Here is a 15392-nt window from a genome sequence, read left to right as displayed (position 1 = left end):
CACCCTTCTGCTTGGCAAGGGCAGTATAAGGGCCATGTCAGGGCTTGCACTGTCATACTTGAGGCCATGGCCTCACAAGATCTATGGATCTGGGACTCTTTCTTCGGCATGGCCGGATCACATAATGATATCAACGTGCTTCAACACTCGTCGGTGTTTGCAAGGCTTGCCGAAGGCAACAGCCCGTCGGTGAATGTTACCATTAACGGCCACACCTACGACAAAGCATACTACCTAGGTGACGGCATCTATTCTTAGTGGACCACTATTGTGAAGACAATCCCCAACCTTGTCAGAGAGAAGAGGAAAAGAATTGCGCAAGAGCAAGAAAGTGCCAAGAAGGACGTCGAGCGTGCCTTTGGTGTTTTGCAATCTCGATGGGGCATCGTTCGGTATCCTGCTAAGACTTGGAGCACGAAGAAGCTTTGGGAGGTGATGACTGATACGTCTCCAATGTATCTATAATTTTTGGTTGTTCCATGCTATTATATTATCTGTTTTGGATGTTTTATATGCATTAATATGCTATTTTATATTATTTTTCAGACTAACCTATTAACCTAGAGCTCAGTGCCAGTTTCTGTTTTTTCCTTGTTTTTTGAGCTTCGCAGAAAAGGTATACCAGACAGAGTCCAAACGGAATAAAACTTCATGATGATTTTTCTTGGAACAGAAGACACCCAGGGGACTTGAGTGCAAGTCATAAGAGCCACGAGGTGGCGGCAAGGGTGGAGGGCGCGCCCTAGGGGCGCCCCTCTACCTTGTGGGCCCCCACTACCTCTTGAGCATGCGTTGGTTTTCCCTTGAAGAGGAAATGGTGATGTAGCAAAGTAGCGTAAGTATTTCCCTCAGTTTTTGAGAACCAAGATATCAATCCAGTAGGAGGCTACACGCAAATCCCTCGTACCTGCACAAACAAATAAGAACCTTGCAACCAACGCGATAAAGGGGTTGTCAATCCCTTCACGGCCACTTGCAAAAGTGAGATCTGGTAGAGATAATAATAATATAAATATTTTTGGTATTTTTATGATATAGATTGAAAAGTAAAGATTGCAAAATAAAATAGATCAGGAACTTATATGATGGAAAATAGACTCGGGGGACATAGGTTTCACTAGTGGCTTCCCTCAAGATAGCATAAGTATAATGGTGGGTGAACAAATTACTATCGAGCAATTGATAGAAAACGCATAGTTATGAGAATATCTAGGCAAGATCATGTATATAGGCATCACGTCCTCGACAAGTGGATCGAAACGATTCTGCATCTACTACTATTACTCCACACATCGACCACTATCCAGCATGCATCTAGAGTATTAAGTTCATAAGAACAGAGTAACACATTAGGCAAGATGACATGATGTAGAGGGATAAACTCAAGCAATATGATATAAACCTCATCTTTTTATCCTCAATGGCAATAACACAATACGTGCCTTGTTGCCCCTGCTGTCACTGGGAAAGGACACCCCAAGATTGAACCCAAAGCTAAGCACTTCTCCCATTGCAAGAAAGATCAATCTAGTAGGCCAAACCAAACTGATAATTCAAAGATACTTGCAAAGATAACAAACCATACATAAAAGAATTTAGAGGAGATTCAAATCTTGTTCATAGATAATCTTGATCATAAACCCACAATTCATCGGATCTCGACAAACACACCGCAAAAAGAATTACATCGAATAGATCTCCAAGAAGATCAAGGAGAACTTTGTATTGAGAATCAAAGAGAGAGAAGAAGCCATCTAGCTAATAACTATGGACCCGAAGGTCTGTGGTAAACTACTCACACTTCATCGGACAGGCTATGGTGTTGATGTACAAGCCCTCCGTGATTGATTCCCCCTCCGACGGAGCGCCGGAAAAGGCCCCACGATGGGATCTCATGGGTGCAGAAGGTTGCAGTGGTGGAAAGAGGGTTTCGTGGTGCTCCTGGATGTTTTCAGGGTATATGGATATATATAGGCGAAGGAAGTCGGTCAGGGGAGCTGCGAGGGGCCCACGAGGGTGGGGGCGCGCCTCCCTGCCTCGTGGCCGCCTCGTTTCTTTCTTGACATCCACTCCAAGTATCCTGGATTGCATTTGTTCCAAAAATAACTCTCTCGAAGGTTTCATTCCGTTTGGACTTGATATTCCTTTTCTGCGAAACACTGAAATAGGCAAAAAACAGCAATTTGGGCTGGGCCTCCGGTTAATAGATTAGTCCCAAAAATAATATAAAATGGCTTAGTAAAGCCCATTAAACATCCAAACAGGTAATATAATAGCATGGAACAATAAAAAATTATAGATACATTGGAGACTTATCAAGCATCCCCAAGCTTAATTCCTGCTCGTCCTCGAGTAGGTAAATGATAAAAACAGAATTTTTGATTTGGAATGCTACTTAGCATATTTCTCAATGTAACTTTCTTTATTGTGGCATGAATATTCAGATCCAAAAGATTCAAGATAAAAGTTTAATATTGACATAAAAATAGTAATACTTCGAGCATACTAACAAAGTAATCATGTCTTATCAAAATAACATAGCCAAAGAAAGCTTATCCCTACAAAATCATATAGTTAGGCCATGCTTCATTTTCGTCAAACAAAATTCTCCCATCATGCACAACCCCGGTTTCAGCCAAGCAATTGGTTCATACTTTTTAACGCGCTTCAGCTTTTTCAACCCTCACGCAATACATGAGCGTAAGCCATGGATATAGCACTATGGGTGGAGTAGAGTATGATGATAGGGATTATGTGAGAGAACAAAAAAGGGAGAAAGTATCATATTGACGCGGCTAATCAACGGGCTATGGAGATGCTCATCAATTGATGTCAATACGAGGAGTAGGGGTTGCCATGCAACGGATGCACTAGAGCTATAAATGTATGAAAGCTCATCAAAAAGAAACTAAGTGGGTGTGCATCCAACTTGCTTGCTCACGAAGACCTAGAGCATTTTGAGGAAGCCCATCATTGGAATATACAAGCCAAGTTCTATAATAAAAAATTCCCATTAGTATATGAAAGTGACAACATAGGAGACTCTCTATCATGAAGATCATGGTGCTACTTTGAAGCACAAGTGTGGAAAAGGATAGTAACATTGTCCCTTCTCTCTTTTTCTCTCATTTTTTTTTCTCTTTTTTTGGTGGGATTCTTTGGCCTCTTTTTTTATTTGGGCTTGTTTGGCCTCTTTTATTTTTCATAAAGTCCGGAGACTCATCCTGACTTGTGGGGGAATCATTGCTTCCATCATCCTTTCCTCACATGGGACAATGCTCTAATAATGAAGATAATCACACTTTTATTTATTTACAACTCAAGAATTACAACTCAATACTTAGGACAAAATATGACTCTATGTGAATGCCTCCGGCGGTGTACCGGGATATGTAATGAATCAAGAGCGACATTTATGAAAGAATTACAAAGGTGGCTTTGCCACAAATACTATGTCTGTTGGGGAACGTAGTAATTTAAAAAAAATTCCTACGCACACGCAAGATCATGGTGATGCATAGCAACGAGAGGGGAGAGTGTCGTCCATGTACCCTCGTTGACCAAAAGCAGAAGCGTTAGAACAACGCGGTTGATGTAGTCGTACGTCTTCACGGCCCGACCGATCAAGCACCGAAAACACGACACCTCCGAGTTCTAGCACACGTTCAGCTCGATGATGTCCCTTGAACTCCGATCCAGCCGAGTGTCGAGGGTTCCGTCAGCACGACGGCGTGGTGACGATGATGATGTTCTACCGTCGCAGGGCTTCGCCTAAGCACCGCTACAATATTATCGAGGAGGATTATGGTGGAGGGGGGCACCGCACACGGCTAAGAGATCAATGATCTGTTGTTGTGTCTAGAGGTGCCCCCTTGCCCCCGTATATAAAGGAGCAAGGGGGGAGGGGGCGATCGGCCAGGGAGGAGGCGCGCCAAGGGGAGTCCTACTCCCACCGGGAGTAGGACTCCCTCCTTCCTTGTTGGATTAGGAGAAGGGGGGAAAGAGGAGGGAGAGAGAGGAAGGAAAGGGGGGCGCCACCCCCCTCTCCTTGTCCTATTCGGACTAGGGGGAGGGGCGCGCGGCCCTGCCCTAGCCGCCTCTCCTCTTCTCCACTAAGGCCCACTATGGCCCATTATGCCCCCGAGGGGTTCCGGTAACCCCTCGGTACTCCGGTAAAATCCCGATTTCACCCGAAACACTTCCGATATCCAAATATAGGCTTCCAATATATCAATCTTCATGTCTCGACCATTTCGAGACTCCTCGTCATGTCCGTGATCACATCCGGGACTCCAAACAACCTTCGGTACATCAAAACTCATAAACTCATAATATAACCGTCATTGAAACTTTAAGCGTGCGGACCCTACGGGTTCGAGAACTATGTAGACATGACCGAGACACGTTTCCGGTCAATAACCAATAGCGGAACCTGGATGCTCATATTGGCTCCTACATATTCTACGAAGATCTTTATTGGTCAAACCGCATAACAACATACATTGTTCCTTTTGTCATCGTTATGTTATTTGCCCGAGATTCGATCATCGTTATCTCAATACCTAGTTCAATCTCGTTACCAGCAAGTCTCTTTACTCGTTATGTAATGCATCATTCCATAACTAACTCATTAGCTACATTGCTTGCAAGGCTTATAGTGATGTGCATTACTGAGAGGGCCCTGAGATACCTCTCCGACAATCGGAGTGACAAAACCTAATCTCGAAATACGCCAACTCAACATGTACCTTTGGAGACACCTATAGAGCTCCTTTATAATCACCCAGTTACATTGTGACGTTTGGTAGCACACAAAGTGTTCCTCCGGTAAACGGGAGTTGCATAATCTCATAGTTGTAGGAACATGTATAAGTCATGAAGAAAGCAATAGCAACATACTAAACGATCAAGTGCTAGGCTAACGAAATGGGTCAACTCAATCACATCATTCTCCTAATGATGTGATCCCGTTAATCAAATGACAACTCATGTCTATGGTTAGGAAACACAACCATCTTTGATTAATGAGCTAGTCAAGTAGAGGCATACTAGTGACATTATGTTTGTCTATGTATTCACACATGTATCATGTTTCCGGTTAATACAATTCTAGCATGAATAATAAACATTTATCATGATATAAGGAAATAAATAATAACCTTATTATTGCCTCTAGGGCATATTTCCTTCAATGTCAACTACATGATCATGCAAAAACAATATGACAATGATGGAGCGTGTCATAATAAATGGAACAGTGGAAAGTTGCATGGCAATATATCTCGGAATGGCTATGGAAATGCCATAATAGGTAGGTATGGTGGCTATTTTGAGGAAGATATAAGGAGGTTTATGTGTGATAGATCGTATTGTATCACGGGGTTTGGATGCACCGGTGAAGTTTGCACCAACTCTCAAGGTGAGAAAGGGTAATGCACGGTACCGTAGAGGCTAGCAATGATGGAAGGGTAAGAGTGCGTATAATCCATGGACTCACATTAGTCATAAAGAACTCATATACTTATTGCAAAAGTTTATTAGCCCTCGAAGCAAAGTACTACTACGCATGCTCCTAGGGAAAGGGTTGGTAGGAGTTAACCATCGCGCGATCCCGACCTCCACTCATAAGGAAGGCAATCAAAGAACACCCCATGCTTCTAATTTGTCACACAACGTTTACCATACGTGCATGCTTCGGGACTTGCCAACTTTAACACAAGTATTTCTCAATTTCATAATTACCCAACTAGCATGACTCTAACATTACCACCTTTATATCTCAAAACAATTATCAAGTATCAAATTGATCATAGTATTCAATGCACTTTATATGATAGTTTTAATTAGACCCAACTTGGATGCCCATCATATTAGGACTAATTTTATAACCAAAACAAATACCATGCTGTTCTAAAAGACTCTCAAATAATATAAGTGAAGCATGAGAGATCAATAATTTCTACAAAATAAAACCACCATCGTGCTAAAAAAAGATATAAGTGAAGCACTAGAGAAAAATTATCTAGCTCAAAAGATATAAGTGAAGCACATAGAGTATTTTAATAAATTCCAATTCATGTGTGTCTCTCCAAAAGGTGTGTACAGCAAGGATGATTGTGGTAAACTAAAAAGCAAAGACTCAAATAATACAAGATGCTCCAAGCAAAACACATATCGTGTGGTGAATAAAAATATAGCATCAAGTAAAGTTACCGATGGACCAAGACGAAAGAGGGGATGCCTTCCGGGGCATCCCCAAGCTTAGGCTTTTGGTTGTACCTGAATTTTACCTTGGGGTGCCTTGGACATCCCCGAGATTAGGCTCTTGCCACTCCTTATTCCATAATCCATCAAATCTTTACCCAAAACTTGAAAACTTCACAACACAAAACTCAACAGAAAACTCGTAAGCTCCGTTAGTGCAAGAAAGCAAACCACCACTTTAAGGTACTGTAATGAACTCATTATTTATTTATATTGATGTTAAACCTACTGTATACCAACTTATCTATGGTTCATACCCCCCGATACTAGCCATAGATTCATCAAAATAAGCAAACAACACATGAAAAACAGAATCTGTCAAAAATAGAACAGTCTGTAGTAATCTGTAACTTTCGAATAATTCTGGAACTCCAAAAATCCTAAACAAATAGGAAGTCCTAGGCAATTTGTCTATTAATTTTCTTCAAAAAGAATCAACTAAAAATCACGTCTCTGTGATTTATTAAAATTATTCTCGTGAGTGCAAAAGTTTCTGTTTTTCAGCAAGATCAAATTAACTATCACCCAAGATGATCCTATAGGTTCTACTTGGCACAAACACTAATTAAAACATAAAACCACATCTAACCAGAGGCTAGATGAATTATTTATTACTAAACATGAACAAAAAGTAAAGAACAAAAATAAAGTTGGGTTGCCTCCCAACAAGCGCTTTTCTTTAAAGCCTTTTTAGCTAGGCATTGAGATTTCAATGATGCTCACATGAAAGACAAGAATTGAAGCACAAAGAGAGCATCATAAAACATGTGACAAACACACTTAAATCTAACATACTTCCTATGCATAGGTATTTTATAAGCAAACAAATTGTCAAAGCAAGCAAAAACTAGCATATGCAAGAAAGCGGAAAGAAACAATAGCAATCTCAACATAACGAGATGTAATTTAGCAACATGAAAAATTCTACAACCATATTTCCCTCTATCATAATAATTACATGTGGGACCATAAGCAAATTTAACAAAATAGCTATCACATAAAATATTTTCAACATGATCCACATGCATGCAAAGTTGACACTCTTCCAAAATAGTGGGATTAACATTAACTAAAGTCATGACCTCTCCAAATCCACTTTTATCATTATTGCAAACACTATTATCAATCTCATATTCATCATGGGGCTTAAATAAATTTTCAAGATCAAAAGAAGAATCACCCCAATCATGATCATTGCAACAAATAGTAGACATAGCAAAACTAGCATCCCCAAGATTAGGGTTTTGCATATTACTAGCACAATTGACATTAATAGAACTTATAATAACATCATTGCAATCATGCTTTTCATCGAAGGAACTATCAAGTATGGGTGCAACAACAACAATCTCATGTTTAACATAAGGGACTATAGCAAATTCATCTCCATAAATATTGGCATCATGGCCACAAGAATAGCAAGCATCATGTTCATCAAGGGATATTTCAATCAAATCATTGGAAACATAATTATCTATAGATTCATGCATATCATTATTTTCTTACAAAGCAATGGTCATTCCCTCAATAAATTCTTTGACATAGACATTATGAGCATAGTTTTCATAGCAATATTTAAGTATGTCAGAATTTTCAGATTTGTGGAAAGTAATATCATACTTTTCAATCAAAGAAGCAACTTCATGAGCACCCTTAAAAACGACAAATTATTCAATTTGTTTGATATCATAGTAACTATAAACACCCTTTCCATAAGAAGATAAGTTCATTACCATTAAACTCTCATAGGTAGGGAAGGTGTTTTTTAGGGTTCTTAGAGCAACAAGTAAAATCATAAATTTCACAAAGATTCCAAGCATAGCATAGCAATATTTATTTGATACCATAAGAGCTTCCCCTTTTCAGACAAATGATGACGCATAAAATGAGCATGCTCATCTAAAGATTTCCCATCAACTAGGCTAGATGGGGTTTTACCACGAGCACATAAGGATCAAAGATGATCCAAGTAGAACACTTTAAGTGGATCCATATAAATAGATTTTTAGCAAGCAAAGATGCAAGCAAATAGAAGGCACGTGGAAACACAAACAAAAAGACATACGGAAAAAGAGGGCGAATAAAACGGCAAGGATGAAGTGGGGGAGAGGAAAACGAGAGGCAAATGGCAAATAATGTAATGCGAGGGATAAGTGTTTGTGATGGGTACTTGGTATGTCTTGACTTGTGCGTAGACTCCCGGGCAACGGCGCCAGAAATCCTTGTTCCTACCTCTTGAGCATGCGTTGGTTTTCCCTTGAAGAGGAAAGGGTGATGCAGCAAAGTAGCGTAAGTATTTACCTCAGTTTTTGAGAACCAAGGTATCAATCCAGTATGAGGCTACAGACAAATCCCTCGTACCTACACAAACAAATAAGAACCTTGCAACCAACGCGATAAAGGGGTTGTCAATCCCTTCACGGCCACTTGCAAAAGTGAGATCTGATAGAGATAATAATAATAAAAATATTTTTGGTATTTTTATGATATAGATTGGAAAGTAAAGATTGCAAAATAAAATAGATCAGAAACTTATATGATGGAAAATAGACTCGGGGGCCATAGGTTTCACTAGTTGCTTCTCTCAAGATAGCATAAGTATTACGGTGGGTGAACAAATTACTATCGAGCAATTGATAGAAAAGCGCATAGTTATTAGAATATCTAGGCATGATCATGTATGTAGGCATCACGTTCGCGACAAGTGGATCGAAACGATTCTGCATCTACTACTATTACTCCACACATCGACTGCTATCCAGCATGCATCTAGAGTATTAAGTTCATAAGAACAAAGTAATGCATTAGGCAAGATGACATGATGTAGAGGGATAAACTCAAGCAATATGATATAAACCCCATCTTTTTATCCTCGATGGCAACAATACAATATGTGCCTTGCTTCCCCTGCTGTTACTGGGAAGGACACCGCAAGATTGAACCCAAAGCTAAGCACTTCTCCCATTGCAAGAAAGATCAATCTAGTAGGCCAAACCAAACTGATAATTCGAAGAGACTTGCAAAGATAACAAATCATACATAAAAGAATTCAGAGGAGATTCAAATATTGTTCATAGATAATCTTGATCATAAACCCACAATTCATCGGATCTCGACAAACACACCGCAAAAAGAATTACATCGAATAGATCTCCAAGAAGATCAAGGAGAACTTTGTATTGAGAATCAAGGAGAGAGAAGAAGCCATCTAGCTAATAACTATGGACCCGGAGGTCTGTGGTAAACTACTCACACTTCATCGGAGAGGCTATGGTGTTGATGTAGAAGCCCTCCATGATCGATTCCCCCTCCGGCGGAGTGCCGGAAAAGGCCCCAAGATGGGATCTTACAGGTGTAAAAGGTTGCGGCGGTGGAAATAGGGTTTCGTGGTGCTCCTGGATGTTTTCAGGGTATATGGATATATATAGGCGAAGGAAGTCGGTCAGGGGAGCCACGAGGGGCCCACAAGGGTGGGAGGCGTGCCCACCCCCCTGGGGCGCGCCTCCCTGCCTCTTGGCCGCCTCGTTTCTTTCTTGATATCCACTCCAAGTCTCCTGGATTGCGTTTGTTCCAAAAATAACTCTCCGGAAGGTTTCATTCCGTTTGGACTCCGTTTGATATTCCTTTTCTGCCAAACACTGAAATAGGTAAAAAACAGCAATTTGGGCTGGGCCTCCGGTTAATAGGTTAGTCCCAAAAATAATATAAAAGTGCTTAGTAAAGCCCATTAAATATCCAAAATAGGTAATATAATACCATGGAACAATAAAAAATTACAGATACGTTGGAGACGTATCAGCCCCTCGGTGACTCCCTGACCTAGATCTTCCCCCTATATATTCACATATATTTCAAAACCCTCAGAAGCATCCAGGAAAAACACTTTTCCACTACCACAACCTTCTATTCCCGTGATATCCCATCTTGGGGCCTTTTCCGGCATCCTGTCGGAGGGGGATTCGATCACGGAGGGCATCTACATCAACTCTATTGCCCTTCCGATGAAGCGTGAGTAGTTTACCTCAGACCTAAGGGTCCATAGCTAGTAGCTAGATGGCTTCTTCTCTCTCTTTGATTCTCAATACCATGTTCTCCTCGATGTTCTTGGAGATAGATATGTCTCCAACGTATATATAATTTTGATTGTTCCATGCTATTATATTATCTGTTTTGAATGTTTTATATGCATTAATATGCTATTTTATATTGTTTTTGGGACTAACCTATTAACATAGAGCCGAGTGCCACTTCCTGTTTTTTTCCTTGTTTTAGAGTTTCACAGAAAAGGAATACCAAATGGAATGAAAATTTCGCGATGATTTTTCTTGGACCAAAAGACATCCAGAGGGCTTGGAGTGCACGTCAGGAAAGCCACGAGGAGGCCACAAGGTCGGGAGGCGCACCCCCACCCTTGTGGGCCCCTCGTGACTCCACCGACCTATTTCTTCCGCCTATATATTCTCAAATATCCCAAAACCTACAAGGAGAGCCATGAAACCATCTTTCCACCACCGCAACCTTCTGTACCCGTGAGATCCCATCTAGGGGCCTTTTCTAGTGTCCCGTCGGAGGGGGATTCGATCATGGAGGGCTTCTACATCAACACCATTGACTCTTCGATGAAGCGTGAGTAGTTTACCACAGACCAACGGGTCCATAGCTAGTAGCTAGATGGCTTCTTCTCTCTCTTTGATTCTCAATACCATGTTCTCCTCGATGTTCTTGGAGATCTATTCGATGTAATACTTTTTTGTGGTGTGTCTGCCGAGATCTGATGAATTGTGGATTTATGATCAGCTTATCTATGAATATTATTTGAATATCCTCTGAATTCTTATGTGCATGATTTGATATCTTTGCAAGTAACTTCGAACTATCGATTTGGTTTGGCCAACTAGATTGGTCTTGCTTGCAATGGGGGAAGTGCTTGGCTTTGGGTTCAATCTTGCGGTGCTCGATCCTAGTGACAGAAGGGGAACCGACACGTATTGTGTTGTCGCCATCGAGGATAACAAGATGGGGTTTTCATCATATTGTTTGAGTTTATTCCGCTACATCATGTCATCTTACTTAATGCGTTACTTTGTTCTATGAACTTAATACTCTAGATGCAGGTAGGAGTCGGTCGATGTGTGGAGTAATAGTAGTAGACGCAGGCAGGAGTCGGTCTACTTGATACGGCGTGATGCCTATATTCATGATCATTGCCTTAGATATCATCATAATTATGTGCTTTTCTATCAATTGCCCGGCAGTAATTTGTTCACCCACCATAATATTTTCTATCTTGAGAGAAGCCACTAGTGAAACCTATGGCCCCCGGATCTACTTTGCATCATATAAGTTTCCGATCTACAATTTTAGTTTTCTATTTACTTTCTTTGCAATCTTTTACTTTCTGTTCCATAAATCAAAAATATTACTTTACCGTGTATCCATGTATATCAGATCTCACTTTGCAAATAACCATGAAGGGATTGACAACCCCTTTATCGCGTTGGGTGCAAGTTGGTGTTTGTTTGTGCAGGTATTCGGTGGCTTTTGTGTTTTATCCTACTGGATTGATACCTTGGTTCTCAAAACTGAGGGAAATACTTACTCTACTTTGTTGCATCACCCTTTCCTTTTCAAGGGAAAAACCAACGCAAGCTCAAGAGGTAGCAGGAAGAATTTCTAGCACCATTGCCAAGGAGATCTACGCTAAGCCGAGACATACCAAGTACCTATCATAAACTCTCATCTTCGCATTACATTATTTGTCATTCACCTCTCGTTTTCCTCTCCCCCTCTTCTAAAACAATTTTCGAAAAGATTTGCCTTTTCTTCGCCCTTCTTTCCGTTCGTATTTTCGTTTGCCTTTATGTCTTACTTGGCTCGTTTGCTTGTTTGGTTGGAATAATTGTATATTTATTGCAAATCATAGAACCTAAGGTTTATGGATCTCATCCACTTTCTAATCTTTTTAAGAGATCCAATTATGATGAACCAATTGCTAGTGAGTTGAGTGCACTAGATTATCTTTATGAAGTTTTGCTTGAAATTCGTGAATCTGAAAATTGTGATGAAGAAATTTATGAAGTGATTCACGATAGCTCATTGAATAAAAAGCATGATTGCATTTTACTATAAATTCTATTGATGTCAGTTGTGCTAATGATATGCAAAACCCTAAGCTTGGGGATGCTAGTTTTGCTATGTCCACTACTTGTTGCAATGATCATGATTGGGGTGATTCTTCTTATGATCTTGTAAATTTATTTAAGCCCCATGATGAATATGGGATTGATAATGTTTACAATATTATTGAAAGTGGGTTTGGAAGAGTGTCAACTTTATATCCCACATATTTGGAGAATGTTCAATCTTATGAAATTTTTGATAAAAGTGGGTTTGGAAAGGTCATGACTTTAGTTAATGTTAATCCCACTATTTTGGAAGAGTGTCAACTTCGCATGCATGTGGATCGTGTTGAGAATATGTTATGTGATAGCAATATTGTTGAATTTGCTTATGATCCTACATGTAATTATTATGAGAAAGGGAAATATTGTGGTAGGAATTTTCATGTTACTAAATTATGCTTTAAGTCTGAGTATCGTGGAGCGTAGATCACCGCGGCGAAACTCATGAAGGTGGGCATCAACATCGAGCCCCCGCGTCGCTCCTAGGAGCGGCACAGGCGGATCTCAGCGTCGGCGCCCCACTACTTCCCATCCCCTCCCATCCTCTTGCCGTCGCCGGCACACGCCAGCGGGCAAAGCCCCCAGGCGGCCGGTAGCGGCGGGATTTGTTTCCCCACGCGCGCAGGTGGTGGACGGGGCTCGGGTGCTGCAAGTCAATGGCGGCTCCGGCGACGTGGATCTGGCCCCTGGCGGCGCTCAGGCAGCTCTGTCTGTGCGGATCCGGCTGGTGGCTGCATGGGGCGGGTGGCTTCTGCTGCTCACGGTTGGCCCTCGCGGTGGCTGCCGCAGGAGGTGCAAGCTGTGGCCCTCGGTGGCAGGCGGGCGTGTATCTGCTCGCGGGCGGCTGCAATGGAGGTGCGCGCGGACGCTCTTGAGGCCGGCGGCACAAATCTGCCTCCTAGGGTCGTGGGCAGGGACTGACGATGTGGGGCGAGCGTGTGGGGATGTGCTTCGGCTGCAGCGGGGCGGATCTGAGAGCGTGATGGCGGGTGGTGCTTGGACGCCGGGGCAGCGGCCCCGGACCTCTTCTCTGGCAACGGCGGCTGTGGTGGCTGCGTGGGCAGCGCCATGGCTGGAGCTCGGGGGCGTATGTGCTCTACGGTAATGCATCGGCCGTCAGTCGTGCTAGGGACATTTGGTGCTGGCCGGAGGGTTGGCTGCTGCTGTTGCGCGGGGCTTCGGATCTGACCAGACGTGGCCAGTTCTGGCTCCTACAGTGGAGATGGGGTAGCCTTGTCGACGGCTCTGCGTGGTGCGGGTGGCGGCAGCGAGGCTGTTCTGATCGGTGGCTCCGGGCTTTGGAGGTTGGTGGTGGTTCAGGCAGGCGGTGGCTCTCGTGTGCCGGTTCGAGGGAAGGGCTTCCTCTGGCTGCTCGGGGCAAGAGCCTTGCTCCAGCCTTGGCCGAAGCCGGCGGCGGCGACGCCTATGGGCGGCGCACACCTTCTTGCAGGCGTCGTCGTTCGAGGCCTTCGACCTCTTCTCTCACACTCCAGGGGAAACCATTGCTCCAGTTCTTGGAGCGGATGATGGCGGTGCTCCGGTGTCGTGGTCCTTCGTGGAGGCATCATTTTGGAGTGGTCTTGGCCTGGGAGAGTCATCGGCTCGGGTGGTGCGCGGCCTCGGGACCGACGTGGAAGTCGGAGCGGCGGCTGCGGATCTCGTCATCTTGGAGGGGTGTCGGCCTGGTCACGTGGGTGGCAGTGTCGTTGGCCAGCCTGGTGCGCGGCCTCGGGGTCGGCATGGATGTCGGAGCGGCGGCTTCGGATACGGTGGTTGGGTGTCAGCTCCGGTTGCTCGGGTGACGAAGCTGACAGCTCGCCTAGTGCGCGGCCTCGGGGTCGGCGTGTGGGGTTTCTGTCTGTACGTCGAAGCGGCGGCTCCGGAGATGGTTGTAGGGTGTCGGCTCCGGTTGTTCAGGCAGCAGAGCACGCGGCTTGCCCGGTGTGCGGCCTCGGGGTCGGCATGGATGCTGGAGCGGCGGCTAGGGTCTTGGTTGTTGTTGGGTGTCGGCTATGGGTTGCTTGGATGACGGAGCCGGCGGCCCGGCTAGAGCGCGGCCCTGGGGTCGGCGTGTGTTTCTTTCGGTTATCCCTGATTAGCCGTGAATGTTAGGTTTTCGGGTTCGGTTTTCCTTATAAACTGGACCAACTCTCTTCTTCTTAATGAAATGCAGGAACCCCCTGCCCCTTTCGAGGTGTTCTCGAATTTTTTTTACCTCTCTTCATGTTGAGATTACTACCGTCTCTTTCTTCTTCCTTGCATATGCTAGTTTTTGCTTGCTTATAAGATGCCTATGCATAGTAAGCATGTTAGACTTAGATGTGTTTTTCACATGCTACATGATGATCTCGTCGTGTTTCAATTTCTATCTTTCATGTGAGCATCATCGAAATCTCAATGCCTAGCTAAAAGGCTTTAAAGAAATGCACTTGTTGGGAGACAACACAATATTTTCCTTGCTGTTTTTCAATAAGTATTTCATCTAGCCTCTGGTTAGATGTGGTTTTATGTTTTAATTAGTGTTTGTGCCAAGTAAGACCTTTGGGATAGCTTATGGTGATAGTTGTTTTGATCTTGCTGAGAAACAGAAACTTTTATGCCCAGGAAAATAATTTTCATAATTCACAGAAGCGTGCTTTCGATCTGATTATTTTTTCTCTGGATTGGTACACAAATTTCTTAGGACGTCCTATTGTTTCAGGATTTTTGGAGTTACAGAAGTATTCGAAATATCCAGATTGCTACAGATTGTTCTGTTTTTGACAGATTCTGTTTTTCGCGTGTTGTTTGCTTATTTTGATGCATCTACGGCTAGTATCGGGTGTATGAACCATGGAAAAGTTGGAATACAGTAGATATTACACCAATATAAATAAAGAATGAGTTCACAACAGTACCAAAAGTGGTGATTTATTTTCTTATACTAACGGAGCTTACGAGATTTTC

Source organism: Triticum dicoccoides, chromosome 2B, assembly GCF_002162155.2.
Source record: "Triticum dicoccoides isolate Atlit2015 ecotype Zavitan chromosome 2B, WEW_v2.0, whole genome shotgun sequence".
Classification (NCBI taxonomy): Eukaryota; Viridiplantae; Streptophyta; class Magnoliopsida; order Poales; family Poaceae; genus Triticum; species Triticum dicoccoides.
The sequence above is the reverse complement of the archived record's forward strand: the minus strand, read 5'-3'. Positions refer to the sequence as shown.